This window comes from Martes martes (assembly GCF_963455335.1).
Source record: "Martes martes genome assembly, chromosome: 2".
In the NCBI taxonomy this organism is placed as follows: domain Eukaryota; kingdom Metazoa; phylum Chordata; class Mammalia; order Carnivora; family Mustelidae; genus Martes; species Martes martes.
The window spans coordinates 36,584,513-36,603,340 of record NC_137889.1 but is presented as its reverse complement, the minus strand read 5'-3'; the positions used below and the strand labels follow the sequence as shown (position 1 = coordinate 36,603,340).

General features: G+C 37.7%; 1 protein-coding gene across 1 annotated transcript in view; it reads left to right on the top strand.

The window, feature by feature from the left end:
* ZMAT4 (zinc finger matrin-type 4) overlaps window positions 1-18,828 on the top strand; it is a gene marked incomplete at both ends in the record, with an annotated part of 231,860 nt that overhangs the window by 102,593 nt on the left and 110,439 nt on the right. The gene's annotated exons all lie outside the window — the stretch shown is intronic.

Genomic DNA, 18,828 nt, shown 5'->3' with positions numbered 1-18,828 from the left:
AAAATTTGGAGACAGTTGTCCTGAATGGTGCAGTAATCCTAGTGCTGTTCATACTGAACAATGCCTACTGACACCACCCATGGTGACAGCAGTCACCTAAATGAGATTGCTTTACTAAGGACCATTAACAGTGCTGGTGTATCCAACAAATTTTTGAAGCTAAATAATATGGCCAAGAAGTTGGTAAGTAGGTTCAGATGCAGACATTCATCCTTATTTCGGAATTAAGGAAAGGTAAATCTGTTGTTGACCTACACTCACATCAGGGGTGGGAAGTAGAGGATTACATAGATGGTTGCTTGGTCCTACTGAGGAAGACATATCATAGCTCTCTCCAGAGCCTCACACCTGGCCAGAGATAGCCTCAAGGAAGGATAGAGCTTCAGAGGAGTGTGGGGGTTTGTGCCTTGTGGCTCATGGGAGAGCTGCACTTAAGAAGGCTTTGAGTATCTTCTCCATCTGATTTTCTATTTGTTCAGTTGCATATTTTCCACTGCTTTCCATTTTTTTACATTGACAAATTTTATTATATTTTTAGTTAAATTATTTCTTTTTTTTTCTTTTCTCTAATGCATTGTCATTGAACTCTTATGCCAATGTATTAATTTAAAAAAGAAAAAAAAAAAAAAGGAAAATCCTCACTTTGGTATAATGCATTTAAGAAGTGCCCCCAGGTTGATTTCCAGGCCTTCCCGATTTCCCATCTGGATGGTTAGTATTAAGTGTCTCCAAGAATTAGACTTGATTATTTGTTTTTTCCATATCTAAGGGTCCTGGAGATCCTGTGTCAATGCCACAATTGAGCCTTAGGAAGTGTGTGTGTGTGTGTGTGTGTGTGTGTGTGTGTGTGTGTGTGTATGTGTGTGCGTGTGTGTGAGAGAGAGAGAGAGAGAGAGAGATTTCAAAGAACTTGAATTCACAGTGATGTGAGAGACATTTGCTTCCACTCAGGAAGCCATTTTCTTGTACCCCCAGAAACCATCCCTTTGGAGCCACCCTGAGGACCAGGGTATGGATGGGCTGTTTTTGAACTTCACTTTTGGCTAAAGGTTTTGTTTGTTTTCCTCTGCCTGTCTCTCTCTCATTCCCTCATTGTTCTAGAGGTGAATCCACTGAGAAAAGGGTGTGGGAGGCCAGTGAGGAGGTAACTGCACAGGAAGTTTGTCAAGAGGATCCTATCCAAGGAATCATGGGTGATTTCTGTTTTTCCAACCTTTCCCCAGATCCTGGTCATATTGTAGCCTTTGAATAAACCGGTAATTAAAAAAACAAACAAACAAACAAACAAACTACAGTCTCCTAAACAATTTGTCATTCCAGCCATTCTGGGAGTATTATTACAAAGAATTGCTCCCCCAACAAACTGGATTGTTTTTGTCTTCAAGGATAGGAATCAGTAGTGCTTGGTTAGACTGTCCAGTTTATGTGGGCCCAAGATGGATTTCTTGCTCCAATCCCAGGCCTACCTAAGATGGTGTCAAAGTCTGGGAAAGGTTGGCTGAACCTCTGAGGCTGGCTGGTGACACTGCAGGATGGGTTGCCTCATGTGTAGAGCAGAATTGCTACCACTTATAAAACATGGGGTGTTGTGTTAGTTAATTAACAACTCTTTATAAGTGGCTATTCTATATGAAGTTCCAATCCAGAAGCTGGCAGGGAGGAGTAAAAGAGAACTAAAAAGCAACATGCTAAATGCAATGTGGTATCCTGGATTGGATCCGGGAACAGAAAAAGAACATGAGAGGAAAAACTGGTGAAAGCCCAATGAAGTCTGGAGTTGAGGTTATAGTAATGTACCCGTACTAATTTCCCCATTTCGAAGAATATATCATGGTTATGTAAGATGTTAACATAAGGGGAAGCTGAGTCAAGGGCATAGAGGAGCTTTCTGTACTATCCCATCTCAACTTTTCTGTAGATTTAAAACTATTCCAAAATAAAAGTTTATTTAAAAATAAAACTAAAAGGCACATACCATCCAAGCTCATAGGACCCTTACTTTGCTAAACTTGATCTCTGTCTGATGTTGAAAGATTCTCTGAAATTATGACTACAGAAGTTATTTTTTCAAGGAATAACCATTATTACCGAATGTTTTATTTTGCATATTTCCTATTAGAAGGTATTTCTTTTGGATGACTTGCTTAGTTGAACTGACAGAAAAACTAGTGAATTTGTAATTTCTTCTGACCTTTTTGTACAGGCGACCTCAGAGACCAAGTACATATTAAATGGTAAATGAGAATCTCAGAATACCTTCCATCTGGCCCCTTCACATTGGGACTTAAGGGCCTTCAGTGTGTGCCAGTTTTAATAGCAAAGGGATGATCCCACCCTGCTGGGAGAAGAAGGTATTACTGAGCAATCAAAGATAAAATTACAGGATTATAACAGAGATACAGAATGTTTCAGCGAGTCTCCTTGTTGAAAGAAAGTGCTCAGAACTTTTTGTAAGAGGACAGTGTTTATTATCCAGAGAGATTAACTTGCCAGCGAAACAATTTCACAATGATAGACACGCTCACTCGCGGTTGAGGGAACAAGACGAGAAAAGCAGAACTGCACGTGGTCTCCTCCGGCTGCCCTAGAGAAGGTATGAATGGCTTAGCTTCAGCCCAGTCAGACCACTAGCAAAGTAAATGAGCCTTGGTAGGTGTGGATATCATCAGGAGACCCCGCTTTCAGAAACCTCCACAGATCACAAAGCAGTGATGGAGAGTTCCTGACAGAAAGTTCGTAACCATTCAGAAGCCCTCAATCAAATGATCTTTCCCTTATGTAAAGGGTGGGAGAGTCTGTGAAAACAATTCCTACAGTGGACTTGGGGCACGTCAGGGGTGGGACCCTGGGAATTGTACTTGTAGCATGTTCTCCGGTGATGTTGACGCTGCAGATCAGGGTACTACGATATGAGAATGTAGACTTTCTTTCTGAATATTCATGGTGAATCTGGTTGAGATATTTATTTATTTTTCCTTAAAACCCTCTGTTACTTTTTTTTGTTTGTCCTTTTCTTCAGAGCTTATCCTTTTAGTTCTTTCCCCCAGTGCTGTAGCAGTACCGACAGCAGCAGCGGGTGGAGTCCGAGGGTCTGTTTCTGATTGTCCTCTCTATAGATACTGAAGATGGGAAGAAAGGCATTTGAAGAGGGAGAGATTAAAAACCTCGGGGGGGGGGGTGTTAGATTTGGGCAAAATGCACCACACATCTTGCTGCCTTGGCAGTTTTTCTTCAGAGCTTACAGAGTGAGGGTGTTACCACATTGCCCTGCAGTTTGTTCAGAAGTCTACGTAGGTAAGTAATTTGACCCACTTGGGAACCTGTGAGATAAGGGGCCATGGACAGGGGACCCAGATTTTGCAGTGGGTCATACTGTGGCTCTGCTTGCTTAGATATCCCTAAAGATCTGCTCCATCTGTTGCTTGGTTTCTTTCCAAAGAGCTGAAAGAGGTTCTCATTGAAAGATGCATGATCTCTCCCCTTTTGACTGTGAACTTCCGAGATGGTGGGAGTCAAGATGTGGTCACTCTTTCTTGTAAAAATTATTTTTTAAAATTTGGTTTCTTTTTTTAAAAATGAAAAGGAATACATAGTCAGTATAGAATGTCTAGATAACTTATCAATGACAAAGAAAAAATCCATGTTATGTAATCATGTAGATATAATGATGTTCAAAGGCACGTTTTTCCAGCTTTTGTTTTCACCCTTTTCTCCCCGGTCTCATGTACATATGGATAAATAAAATCTCTCTCTCGCTATTGCTTTTTGTCTGTGGCAGCATGGGGACCATGCTGGCTGTTGCCTGTAGATGATTGTACCTCTGATTCAATTAGTGTCAGTCTCTCTGACCTACGATTTGCACCAGGAACACATGGGGCTTTTCTCTGTGGTGTTCCCTCTACTTTCTGCTCTCCTCCTCCAGATCCCTGCATGATCTCTTCCTCACATCTTTCACGTCTTTAGTCAGAAGTGCCCTCCACAGTGAGGTCTTCTTGGGCCACTTTAAAATATGATACACTTCTTACACAAACCTTGTATTCCCCCTCATTTCTTTTTTCTTCCTGAGCAATCATGACAAACACACTCCGTGTTCTACTTATTTATCTTAATTATTATCAGCTTCCCCAGCTAGAGTATAAGCTCCATGACAGGGATTGTTACCTCCAATGTTCCCTGTACTATGCCCAGTGCACAGCTGACAACTCCATGAATGCTTGTTTCAAAATATCAGATGAGGGGCGCCTAGGTGGCTCAATGGGTTAACCCTCTGCCTTCGGCTCAGGTCACGATCTCAGGGTCTTGGGATCGAGACCTTCATCGGGCTCTCTACTCTGAGGGGAGCCTGCTCCACCCCCTACCCTTCCTGCCTCTCTGCCTGCTTAAGATCTCTCTCTCTCTGTCAAATAAATAAATAAAGTCTTTAAAAAAATCATCAAATGAAGAAACTTAGCAATGCATGAGGAATCATGGTCCATGTCCATGAATACCATCTACCCTAATTTGAATACCTTTGTTTTCATTTATAACTTTGTTTTTCACTACACCAATATAAATACACTGCAGTTTATTGAACATCAGATTAATAATTAATATGCCACATAGCTCATTTGAATATGATCCTCGATTAATTCCAGAATATAAATGTATCTTTATTTGGCTGCTGTAGTCAGTGCTTTAGCAAAAAACCTTGTATATATTTGCTCAAATCTTTGATAATTTTCTTTGGATAAATTTCCAGAAAAGAGATTTCTGGTCAAGAAGAATGTTTTTTGTTTATTTCTTTCTTTATTTCTTTCTTTCTTTTCTTGAAGTTTTTGAGTTCTTTAATACATATCATCAAATCACTCTCCAGAAAGGGTATATCTTTCTCAAGAAATGATTTAGAAAGCTGATTTCTCCTCCCCTTTGGTAATATGAGATTTTTTAAAACTATAAGATGTTTTTAAAAAATATTCCCAACTTCATGAGTAAAAATGGTAACATTAAAAAATATATAAATGTTTCTGTCATTACTGGTAAGATTGATTTTTTTCATATTTTTATTGGACATGCATATTTATTTTTTTAAAGATTTGATTTATTTGAGATAGATAGGGAGAGAGAGAGAATGATTCATGGGGGAAGGGCAGAGAGAAAGGAAAAAAGCAGACTCTCCACTGAGCAGGGAGCCTGATGTGGGGCTTGATCCCAGGACCCTGGGCTTGTGACCTGAGCCCGCAGCAAATGCTTAACTAACTGAACCATCAGGCACTCCTGGATGTGTATATTTCTTTTAAAGACTTCATCTATTTCTTTTAGAGAGAGAATGAGATCACATGCTCAAGCTGGGGGATGGGCAGTGTGTAAGGAGAGAGAGAATCTCAAGCAGATTCCATGCTGAGCATGGAGCGCAGTGTGGGTCTTGGTCTCATGACCCTGGGAAACATTACTTGAGCTGAAATCAAGAGTTGGACACTTAACTGAGTGAGCCACATTGGCACCCCCATGCATATTTCTTTTATACGTTTTTAGTTTGTGTTTTCTGCTTATTTGGGGGTGGGGAATAGGTCAGCTTCTTTTACAGCTTTTCAGGTGCTCTTTATATAAATAAGCATTTTTAAAATGCATATGATTAATACTGTTTACCATTTTCTTTTAAGTATCTTCATGGTACTTTTTGACATGCAGCACTTTTTAATGTTCATGGGGTGAGATATGTGTATCTTTTCTATTTCAAACTATTTTTTTTATTTTATGTTTAAAAGTTTCAACCCATCCTGAGATTATCTGAATATCTCTATATATTTTTTCTAGTTGTTTTATGGCTTTATTACTTTTCCTAAATTGTTATCAATCTTGCATTTCCATTTATTTGATAATGTTGTTTTGCTTGCTGACTTGAAATTTCCCTATATTACCTAGTAATTTGAATGTACTCTCTGGTTGTTTCTCCTTTTATTTTGTTTTATAAACCTGCACCTTTCTGTAGCAGAAACATACCTTAAAAATGATTAGTTGTATAATCTGTTTTCCATATTTGAGGCTAAATCGGTCCTCATTTTTAATTTTTAAAATAATAACAGCTTTTTACTGTTTTGTTTTGTATCTGCTTTCAGAAGAAATTCAGAATTATTTTTTCCTTTTTTTTTTTTCCCCGTTTTTCTCCAGTGGTTAAACTTGCATCAAATTTGTAAATAAATTTGGGAAGAAATTACTTCTCTTGGTGTCTGGTTAGCTAATTATCTAATCCTTTTTTTTTTTTTTTTTTTTTAAGCCATTAGTAAATGTGACTCTATGTGCACAGCTCCTGACCAGTTCCTAGTTTTTACAAATTCTTCAACTTCATCGGAAGCTCTGCTTGGCTGGGAAGCATCTTTTCCTACCCTAGCTGACTGGTTTTCCAATGGTAGGAATCAGTGCCTCCCATTAAAGCTGTCATTCCCAAGGTGCTGAGTCACTGCAGGTTCCCCTGTGTCTGCCCCTATTACCCATCTTTTTGCTGGTGAGATGGGAAGCTGGATCTACCAGTAAATATACAATAGTTTGCCTTTTCTAACTGAGCTGGGAACTGGGAGCGAATGCCACAGATGTATGCAGAAAGAGTACAAACAGTAAATGTTTGTTGGTTCAAGAAGTCATATGACCACGGATAGTTGTTCGATTTTTTTGTTGGTACAAATCTGAGCTTGGGCAAAGGATGGGGAGTGCAGACAATATCTTTTCTGAGGGGTTTCTCTTTTATGAGCTGCAACTCTGGAGAGGTTTATAATAAAAACAATAGCTTGTTCCTAAATATAGCTCTTGCTCTAGGTCAGGCACCATTCTGCGTACTTTCTACATACAAATTCATTTAATCCTCACTAGTATCTTATGAAGGAAATCTTATTACTGTTCTAGTCTTATAGCTTATCTCAATTGAACTCCTTATGCCTTGCAGCAGGCAGAAATTCACTTTAAATTCTGGCATCAGGTGGTCTATCAAATTAATTTTTAGTGTGTGTTCTATCTTTTTCAGTCTTCATTAATATTTTAGAGTCATACTTAGGGAAACACTTAGGGGTGCCAGTTAGGAACATTTCAAACTGGAATTTGTACTTTTTCATTAAAAATAAAGCAGAGAGGGGGCACCTGGGTGGCTCAGTGGGTTAAAGCCTCTGCCTTCAGCTCAGGTCATAGTCTCAGGGTCCTGGGATCGAGCCCCGCATCGGGCTCTCTGCTCAGCGGGGAGCCTGCTTCCTCCTCTTTCTCTGCCTGCCTCTCTGCCTGCTTGTGATCTCTCTCTGTCAAATAAATAAATAAAATCTTTTTAAAAAAAATAAAGCAGAGATATAAAATTCTACAAAAGAAGGATGTATTACTAAGGCAAACACCCTTTTAACCACTACCCAAGTCAAGAAATAGACTGTAGCCCATCCTCCCATTGGTTTGTCTGTTTGTCTCATCCCTATCTTGAATCTCTTTGTTCCACCAAAGGATAACTGCTGTCCTGATGACTTTTCCATACACATTTTTTCAGCTTTTTGTATAGTTAGATTACAAAGTGTGCCTCCCTAATTACCAAAGTTTAGTCTTGCCCCCTTTTTAAAAGCTTGACCTATTTCTTTTCATGGGAGTCTATAGGTTTTTTTCCTCCATTTGGTTTTTTCCTTATAATTTACTTGTAAAAGAACTCAGGGGGCATTTGACCCATGGAGTTTTCTAAAGTATAGATTTTGCTGATTAGGTATGTGTGGTTTCATTTAACACTTTATCCTCTCTGTTCCTTGCAAATTGGCAGGTGGCTCCAGAAATTTGATAGGATTTGGGTTGGATGCATTTGGCAGTAGTGGAATGGTGTTGGTTCTTTCATCAAAAGGTGCATAGTATCTGATTGTCTCTCTTTTGGTGATGATAGCAGCTGCTGATATGGAATGCCTAGATCCATTAATTCACCGAAGGTTGAAAAATGGTTTTCTTTTATCATTCCTTTTTCATTGATCCACTAGAGTAATTTTGAACAAGTAGTTTTCCTCATTCTCTAGTTCATACTCTGTACTATGGTTCCTTTAGAAAAGGCAGAAAAAAATTACTAGATTCTGTCCTTTTATTTTACCAATTTTCCAATTAAGGAATTGATTCCCTATCTTTCTGCAAAGGTGACCAAGCAGGCTTTTAAGAAATACTGTTATGAATGCAGAGATTTAACATATTTGATAGGTTTTGATCAATTGCAGTTACTACCTCATTTGAAGTTTAAATTGTCTCGTGTTTGCCAAGGGAAGCCTCTTCAAGTTTGCCCCAGTCCTTGTGTCATGACTGTGGTAGTGATCTTGGATAGTTTCCTTGTTGGTTAGTGGGGCGGGATTCCCCAAGCTCATTTTACAGCCTTCTTGGAATCGCCTATTTTTCCTCTTAAAAGCAGTCTCTTTTAGTGTGAATGGTATTTCAGGATAGGGATGGTTTCTGAGTGCTAGGGATGTCATATTAAGTTTATGATTGTTTTTAGGTTTCTTTAGTGGACAGAAGTCAGAAATACAGAGTTTTGCGCTTACTGTCCCATTATCTTCTGTTTACTCTTTTCCCACAGGGAGCATCTTGATTCTCAAAGCCTCAGGAAATGACAAAGTAGAATAGCCCCAAAACACTCATTTACTTTGTGCAATATTACACACATAACATCCAGCAAAATAATCATATTAATACTACACCACTATATATTAACTGATAAATCTTTTTTGCAGCATATATTTTTTTTAAATTAAAAGTCAATAAATTTTTATTCAAGGAGTTTTTACATGTGATTCCTTCTGCTGCCAGTTGCTGACAATCACCATAGTTCCTCCAAAGTGAGAATCATAATCTTCAAAATAGCCCTTTAAAAAAGAACTTGTTCAATCCACAGGTGTCAGTGTCACTCCTATATAACAGGAACATGAAGTAAGTTTCCATTTCCAGAGACGATCATGTAAACTGAAGCCAGCCTCCCTTTACTAAATCAATTATATTACAACTTGCGTGGTTATTAGCAATACAGAAGGATTTAGCAAAAGATATCTGCAAGAGCAGAGATCTAGGCCTGCGCTGTTCAATATACTAGTCATGTATAGTCAGATGAGAATTTGAAATATGACCATTACCAAATCACATACGGCTTGTGTTACATTTATACTGGACAGTGCTGATCTAGGCAATGTAAGTAGAACAGAGTTGACAAAATGTTCCCAATAGGCTGAATGCTAGCAAAGTAGCAGAAAGAAAGAAAACCTAGTGGGAAAATTTTTTTTATGGTCTTGTCCACAGCAAATGAGAAACTGCACTCTCAAAGCCTTAGTAATGACCATTAATTCTCCCCATTTTTAAACTGTAAAATTATATTCATGTTATCTGAACATATAGTCATTACATGGGCTTCCATTTATATATATGAACCTCCGTTTGTCTTGATTCTATAAGTCATTATATAAATCACGCTATCATTAATTCTTATATTGATGTCTCTCTAGTCGTTTTGGTTATTTGAATCTTATATTCCAATAGATACAAGAAAGTCTCATGAAAACAAAGTTATCTGAGTTCTTGTCTGTTTTCACTCTGGGCCTTTTAAATTTAAATGTCAGTTTTGCTGGATATTAAAAATTGGGGTCACATTTCTTTTCTTGAGAATGTAAGATATATTACTCCATTTGTTTTTGGAATAAAACATCGCAGTTGAAAAGTCTGATGGCGATTGAATTTTATTTCCCTTGTAAATAAGTTATTTTCTCCAAGGCCCAACCAAATTTTAACATTACTCTAAAAGTTCAATAGTTGTTCTGAATCAATATTCAGATAATTCTCTTTTGATATATACTTTGCTTAATTTAATTTTAGGAAATACCAGTGTACTTGGTTTCCCCCCTTCCTCTGGCTATCTTTTTCAAGGTTTCTTATATTATTATATTGGATGATATTTGTCTTTCTCCAATTTGTGACTTGCTATTAAATCTCTTTGTATCTCTTCTTTAAGAATTTTGCAAAGTTTTCTTCATTTTGACTTCTACTTCTCTTAGAGAATTATTCATTGTGTGTATTCATAATCTGTTTCTTCTTGTTCAGTCTTTATTTCCAAAGTAATTTATTCTTTTATTTCCAGTTATTTTTGTGGTTCTTATACCTAACTTGTGAATTTTCTCATTCTTATGTTGCTCTCTCATCTCTTATATCATTTTCCTGAATTTTCCTATTTTGCTTTGAAATAGAAGCAAAGGAATGTCACTTTCTCATGAGCACCCACTGGCTATTGGAGGTTCTGCTAGTCTGAGGTCCATCAGTTTCACTCTCTGTCCCTGTGCAGATGCTGATATCATACAGTATAGTTATGGCTTTTATTGATTTATTTCTATTTGCTTGTATTTCGAGGTTCATAGAAATATCTTGTCACCTAGTTTTGTTATGACTATTGTCTGTGAGGTTTTTTTTTCCTTTGGCTATCCAGTTCTGTTTTTATTGGGAGATTTAGAGGAATAATAATAATAAAAAGACTGCTGCCAACATCTCAGAATCCTCCTTATGTATATTTTTTTCATCAACCATCAGATACTTATTAAATGACAGGTCCTCTTACAGACACTGAAGTTATACTTCTGACCAAAACAAAATTCCCTGCCCTCAAGAAGCATATATTATAATGAAAGTAGATAGGTATTAAACATATATACCAATAAAAAAGTGAGAAAATATTAGATATAAGTAAGCTCCATTAAGAAGATACAAAAAGGTAAGAAGTAACCAATCTTTAGTCCATTTTGACACATATATGTAAAAAATTAGAATAGTACTTTGTGAATGACAAAGCATGTTTTAATATATTGCATTCTTTCATTCTGACTTTTATTTCACAAATAGGGTAGAAATTGTTTCCCACGTGATGGGGAGGAATTTCAGACTCAGTGATTATAAGTGACATACAGTACTTCTAAAGTCAGGGCTTAAATTGGCATTTTTTGAAACCAACTCTGCTCCTCTTTAATTTAATATTTCATGTTTTTCATACCACACCACACAAAACACTGTGTTGGAGGCTAAGGACAATGCAATTTTAATCCAAGGAATTAACATTCCATAGGAGAGAATAAGATGTATGCTAAATGATGTTCATGTGTGGGGAGAAGGTTAAATGAAGTTCTGCAGGCAGGAGGGAGGAATGAGGTCTGTCTCTCTCCAGTGGAAACTACTGGGGGGAGCCTTGATGAAGGAGATGGTGTTTGAGTGAGCCTTGCATATAGAGAGACAGAAGGAATTCTGTGTGGGATGAGCCACGTGAACAAAGATATGTAGGGATGTATTTGATATAGTTGGAAGATAGCTAGAGTTCCTTCATTGGTTTATTTTTTCTATCATATACTCATTCAACAACTTTTTAGCTACTAGTTGTCTGGTACTGTCCTGGGGGAGAGACATAAGGAGACAGAAGAAAGAAGTCTAGTCTAGTGAGGAAGACTACTGCTTTTTAACCTGATATAAAAATGAGACCTGATAGATCAAATCTTCACTCCCTTGCAGTGTTGAACAGGAGCAAGCAGCTAGGAGTTGGGGAGAAAAAAAATTTAGAGCTGGGATTTTGAGCCACCCCCTTGGCAGAGTCCTTTGTGTTCCTGACCTTGAAGAAATCTGTTTTCTTGGAGCATATTACATTTGAAAAGCAGTGCAGAGGAGAAAGACTAGAAAAGTATGTTGAGAGTTAGTTGGTAGCAGACTCTAAATGTCATGGTAGGGAATTTATTTTTCCTTAGAAAAGAGTCCTTGAACATTTTTGATGAAAAGACTGACCCAAGATACCAATGCAGGATCATGAAAATAGTACCATTTTGAGTTTAGCTAGACAGGGATTCAAAAATCAGCTCTCTCACATTCTAAAAGTATCACACATTGGCAAATTTCATTTTCATGATCCATAAAAATGGGAATTTATTCATTGATTTATTCACTAACTCCTTCCTTCATGTATGGATAATTTGATATGTGCTTTAAGTGTAAAATATATACCAGATTTCAAAATTTTGGTATGAAAAAAGAGTATGAAATACCCCATTAATAATTTTTATGTTGAATACATGTTGAAAGGAAAAGAGTTTGGGTTTATTAGACTAAATAAAATATATATTTTTAGAAAATTACTTTCCCAAGTTCTTGTTTCTTTTAATATGGCTATTAGAAAATTTAAATGTGACCATATTTGTGGCCTGAACTATATGCTGTATGATAGTGCTGTTCTAGGTACTGAGCATACAGTACTGAGTAATTTAGTTTCAAATATCAAAAGCATGATGTAGTGTCCTTCTGTATCTTTGACTACAGTCTTTAGTTTAAAATCTAATTTATCTGATGAGAATCGCTACCCAGCCTTCTTTTGAGGCCCATTGGCATGAAAGATACTTCTCCGTCCCTTCACTTTCAGTCTGGATGTATCCTTAGGTTCAAAATAGGTCTCTTGTAGACAACATATGGATGGGTCCTGTCGTTTTATCCAATCTGCAACCCTGTGCCATTTTATGGGAGTGTTTAGGCCATTCACATTGAGAGTGATTATTGATAGATGCGTTTTTATTGACATCATGTTACCTGTGAAGTCCTTGTTTCTATAGATTGTCCCCATACATTTCTGTGCAATAATACTCTTGGGTTCTTTCTTCTTTTATAGAACCCCCCCTTAATATTTCTTGTAGTACCAGCTTGGTGGTCACATACTCTTTTAAACCTTGCCGGTCTTGGAAGCTCTTTATTTCTCCATCCATTTTGAATGTCAGTCTTGCTGGATAAAGTATTCTCGGCTGCATGTTCTTTTCATTTAGTGCCCTGAATACATCTTGCCAGCCCTTTCTGGCTTGCCAGGTTTATGTAGACAGGTCTGATGTTATTCTGATGGGCCTTCCTCTGTACTTAAGGAATTTCTTTCCCCTAGCTGCTTTCAAGAGCTCAAGTCTAAAATTATGATTCATCAGTTTCACAATTAGGTGTCTCGAGGTCTTTCTAGATTCTATGATCTTGGGGGGAGACCTTTCTGCCTCTAGGACATGAACGCTGGTTCCATTTGCCAGACTGGGAAATTTTTCTTGGAGAATTTATTCAACTATATCCTCTAGCCTTCTTTCTTTCTCCTCCCTCTCAAGGATTCCAATAATTCTGATGTTGGAACATTTCATGGCATCATTTATTTCCCTAATTCTGTTTTCATATCTTCTAAGCTGTTTGTTCCAGGCCTCCTCCTGATCCTTTTTCTTTATCAGTTTGTCCTCTAGATCACTAATTCTGTCTTCTGCCTCAGTTACCCTAGCTGAAGGCAAAGGAAACAAAAGCGAAAATGAACTTTTGGGACTTCGTCAAGATCAAAAGCTTCTGCACAGCAAAGAAAACAGTCAACAAAACAAAGAGGCAACCCACGGAATGGGAGAAGATATTCGCAAATGACAGTACAGACAAAGGGCTGATATCCAAGATCTATACATAACTCCTCAAACTCAACACATAAAAAACAGATAATCATGTCAAAAAATGGGCAGAAAACATGAAAAGACACTTCTCCAATGAAAACATACAAATAGTTAACAGACTCATAAAAAAATGTTCATTATCACTAGCCATCAGGGAGATTCAAATCAAAACCACATTGAGATACCACCTTACACCAGTTAGAATGGCCAAAAATTAACAAGACAATAAACAACAAGTGTTGGAGACTATGGAGAAAGGGGAACCCTCTTACACTGTTGGAAGGAATGCAACTTGGTGCAGCCACTTTGGAAAACAGTGTGGAGATTCCTTAAGAAATTAAAGATAGAGCTTCCCTATGACCCTGCAATTACACTACTGGGTATTTACTCCAAAGATACAGATATAGTGAAAAGAAGGACCATCTGTATTCCAATGTTCATAGCAGCAATGGCCACAGTCTCCAAACTGTGGAAAGAACCAAGATGTCTTTCAATGGATGAATGGATAAAGAAGATATGGTCTATATATACAATGGAGTATTATGCCTCCATCAGAAAGGATGAATACCCAACTTTTGTATCCACATGGACAGGACTGGAAGAGATTATGCTGCGTGAAATAAGTCAAGCAGAGAGAGTCAATTATCATATGGATTCACTTATTTGTGGAGCATAAGGAATAACATGGAGGACATGGGGAGATGGGGAGAAGTGAGTTGGGGAAAACTGGAGGGGGAGACAAACCGTAAGAGACTGTGAACTCTGAGAAACAATCTGAGGGTTTTGAAGGGGCGGGGGGTGGGAGGTTGGGTGAGCCTGGTGGTGGGTATTATGGAGGGCACATATTACATGGAGCACTGGGTGTGGTGCATAAACAAGGAATTCTGGAACCCTGAAAAGAAATTAAAAAATAAATAAAATTTAAAAAAACATACTTTTAGAATGCAAAATAGTTTCTGTGAAGAATGCAAAAGAGGGGCATCAGTAGAGATGCACTCAGGCTTGAGCAGGAGTGATAGGGATAAGAACATAAAAGTAGGTTGAGAGGGACGCCTGGGTGGCTTAGTTGGTTAAGCGGCTGCCTTCAGCTCAGGTCATGATCCCAGCATCCTGGGATCGAGTCCCACATGGGGCTCCTTGCTCTGCAGGGAGCCTGCTTCTCCCTCTGCCACTCTGTCTGCCTGTGCTCACTCTCTCTCTCTCTCTGACAAATAAATAAATAAAATCTTTAAAAAAAAAAAAGTAGGTTGAGAGATCGAGAGTAGACAGTTGGGGGTACAATTAGAGGAGAAGTTTATGGATTTGTGGATGCATTGGATTTAGAAGAGGAGGAAAAAGGGAAGGAGAATAAATCCTACACTTATCTGGGGACGGTTAGGAAAGCTAAGCATGACAGAACTTATAAGGCACCTAATACAATGCTTAATTAATACATATGACTCTCAAAATGGCAGCTGAGCTCACGTATGTTGTCTGAAGGTGTGCCTGACAATGGTGAATAGGGCTGCTATGGATTCCGTTCCAATATTAAGGCTGCTTCATCTCTATCCAATCTTAAAGTGATGTCTCAAACAAGAAATGAAACTTCGTTTGGTAGTTTTTGATATATCCATGTTTTCAGACATTTGTCTTCCTGTCTTCCCAACTGCCTCTCATACCATCTTTATTCTTTCTGGCATATCTATTTATTTGTAACATTTTTTGCTAGCTACTTCTCTTTGTTAGTGGGGCTTATCTAACTTATGTATTTATCCTCTCTCAGGAGCCCTGGCTAATTTCTCCCATTTGGGGTCTTATAAGTACGGTTACCATCTGTTTAAATATTTCTTCAGTGACTGAAAAACAAACCAATGCCTTCCAAATACCAAAGGCACACAGTGAATTCTGCATCCCTCCTGAGTAGAAATCTTCCTTATATCTTTCTTTTATTATCAAAAATGACCATTTCCCCCCAGTACTTGGAAATAGAGGATTTTATCCACTGAGAGGATGGTTTCTAGCCAAGTGACAAGGTATGTATCTCTCTAGTTAATGGTGGAAAACAACTCCCATGCCAGCATTAATGTAGACTCTGAAGATGTAGATAGTACAGCTTCTCAGTGGGATATCCAGACACCACTGACCTCTCTAACCAGCAGAACACTTCTTCACGTGGGCACAATCACACTGTAACTTGTCAGTGCCACTATAATACATATCAGTATTGGATATGAACTTTATGCCAAATGACATTTGTCTTTTCCTGAGACAAAGCAATACATTTAGTAAAGACTAAGGGAGAGGTTATTTTATGTGGAAAACAGATTTGCATGACTGAGTTAGAATTGGTTAATGGATGGCCCCTTCAAGTCATTCCTTCAGCAACTATTTCTGTTATACTTATCGAGTTTCCTCTGTGTATCCAGACCCATGGCAGACAATGGAGATGAAGGGAAAGATAATTCCAAAATTAATCTTGTCTTCAAGATGTTTATGGAGAGACAATCTTTAAAAAAGCACTTGTAAAACAATTAACAGCCAAGACCTAATCAAAACTTACAGCACAGATGTTGAGAGAGGGAGGTCAGCAGAGAAGGTGTGGATGAAGTTCACAGAAGTCCTGAAAATGCCCCTGGATAAAATTGGTCCTGCTGTCTAGATGTGATTTGAATAGACTGGGAGAAGAGAGAACAGCTTGACCTAAATGGAATGGAACAGGACGCATGGAAAGACAGTGGCAGAGAAGATTGCTCAGGACCCTGCAGTCAGGCAGGAAGCATGACTTCTGGATCGTTAGGTCCCAAAAAGGGGGAGAGAAGGGAAAGAGACATCTTTTCCTGTTCCTGCCTCTTTTTCAAAGTTAAGTACCAGAGTATAAGCAACAACATGCACAACACTGGAAAAAATTTGCATTTATGGGACAATTCATCTCACTATAGGGTATGTGCTTAGAAGTACAGTTGCTTCCAGCTCTAGCAGGGGCTGTTGGATGGCTCTTCCCTTTAGGTGTAGCTCTGTAGCAGCTTCAGGTAGAATTCCATTATAGCTGTAAAATGCCTTTAGCCAAAATAAATATCAATAACCAGAATTCCAAGGATGGCCAGCTAGTGCTCAGAGGAATTCCAAATATTACAAGGGAGCCCTCAGTGGTTCTGCCTTCAAGCAGAAAATGCCCAGAAAAGAAATCAAGTGTCATTTCTTTGGGCTTTTGAAATCCTATAAATGCATCTGTTAGGCCTTTTCTTTTCTAGAACAGCTTTATTGAGCTATAACTCATCTATATCTACAGTTCATCTATTTAAAGAACAGCTTTCAAGGGTTTTTAGTATATTCATGTAGTTGTGTAGCTATCACAATAACAAGAGCATCATCATCACCAGAAGGAAAACCCTTTTGTGTTTGCTTCCCATGTTCCCTAACCTCTCTGTCCATGCTCTCCTACTCCTTGACAATCTTTAATCCACTTTCTGAATTATAGATTTTTCTATTCTGAAAATTTCATATAAAGGGAATCATACAGGGTATGGTCTTTTGTGATTGGTATTTTTCACTTAGTATACTGTTTTTAAGGTTCATGTGTGTTTTGGGCATGTGTTGGTACTCTTTTTTTTTTTTTTTTGCTGATAATATGCCATTGTATGGTTAGAGCACATTTTGTTTGCCTGTACTTCAGTCGATGGCCATAGGAGCTGTTCCCACTTCTGGGCATACTCTATAGTATAGTATACTACTATGAATACTTGTGTACAGATTTTTATGTGGACATATATTTTTATTTCTCTTGCATGAAATATATATTCATTTCTCACTTTTCATGGTAGTTATGTTGTTATAAAGTCACCAACTCTGAATTAGCAAATACTGAGCCATTGTTCCTAGGGGGAATATGGGGTTAGGTGCCTACATGTGGCTGGTCACAAGACCTTCAATAGCTGATCAATACATAAACTTGTTTTATGTGTGTTTCTATTTTAAGATGCCTTATTGAATATATTTCTTACAAATTATTGATTATATGTAGTACTTCTTTATAATAAAACCCTAGCTGAGAAGACTCTAACCTTTTCCTGACTCTGGGAAATATGGTAAATCCCACTGACTTTTATTCTACAACAATGCTATTAATTATGCTCTTACTGTCAGTTATTATCTCACACATCCACACATTTAGCCACTTGTCCATCCTTTCCATAGCTTCATTGTGCACTATAGATAACGTTTTAGCTCTTTCTGGAGTGGTTTCACATACATATCAGGGAATTTCCTCTTCCTTATTCTGGATGTACAGTATTATCAATTAGCATGAAACTCACAGCCAACATCACTATTACTCATGCCTCAGTGAAGCCTTTTTAACACATGTATTTCCTCTGTAAAGTACTTCATGATCTTCTTGTGCTTCAGAACACTAGGCAGTGAAATCACCAACAAAAAGCACAGAAATGCAAAGATATGTGGCACTAAATAGACCATGAATAGAACACTTATATATAACATAAGGGGTAAAACAAGAAGGCTTGTTTAATCTCAGCTGGGATCATGCATGTCAGGTGACTCAGACGTTTTGTTCCTCCACACATGTCCATGAATGATGACAGAAATGCCATAAGTGTTGATTTGGGGGTTACACATAGGTATTTGCAAGTAGGTAAATTTGCAAATGCATATATATGAGTAACAAAGATTGAGTGTACCTAGAAATGGAATTGTTGGGTCATATGGTGACTCTGTGTGTAAACTTTTATGGAACTGCCTGGTGGCTTTCCAGTGTGGCTGCAGTATTTTACATTCTTGCCAGAAGTGTGTGAGGACTCCTAATACTCACATCCTTGCTCATGCTTTTTATTACCCATCTTTTTCATTCTTGCCATCCTGGTGGTTGTGAAGTGGTGTCTCATTGTGGTTTCATTTGCATTTCCAGATCGTTAATGATGTCAAGCATATTTTTATGTTGTTATTGGCCATTTATATACCTTCCTTGTAGAAGTGTTTTTTTCAGATCCTTTTCACACTTAAATTTGGGTTATTTTCAATACCAGTAGGGAGACTTCAGTTCTATGCTTTCAGTAATGGATAGAATGACTAGGCAGAAGATTAATAAGGAAATAGGAGGAATAAGAAGATTTAAAACAACTTAAATTGTTGTAAAACAATTAAGTTGTAAAACAACTTAAATTATCATATATTCCTTGTGGCTCAGCACTTTAATCATTACACAATGTTATTCTTTAACTTTAGTAAAAAATTTTTGTTTTAAAGTCGTACTTTGTTTGGTATTAGTTTGATAGCCACTACAAATTTCTTGTAGATGCTGTTTGCCTGATATAACTTTTAATTCTTTTTACATTTATCCATCTGTATCATTGAAGCTAAAGTGTTATCTCCTTGATACAACATATAGATTAGTCATGTTTTCCTTTTT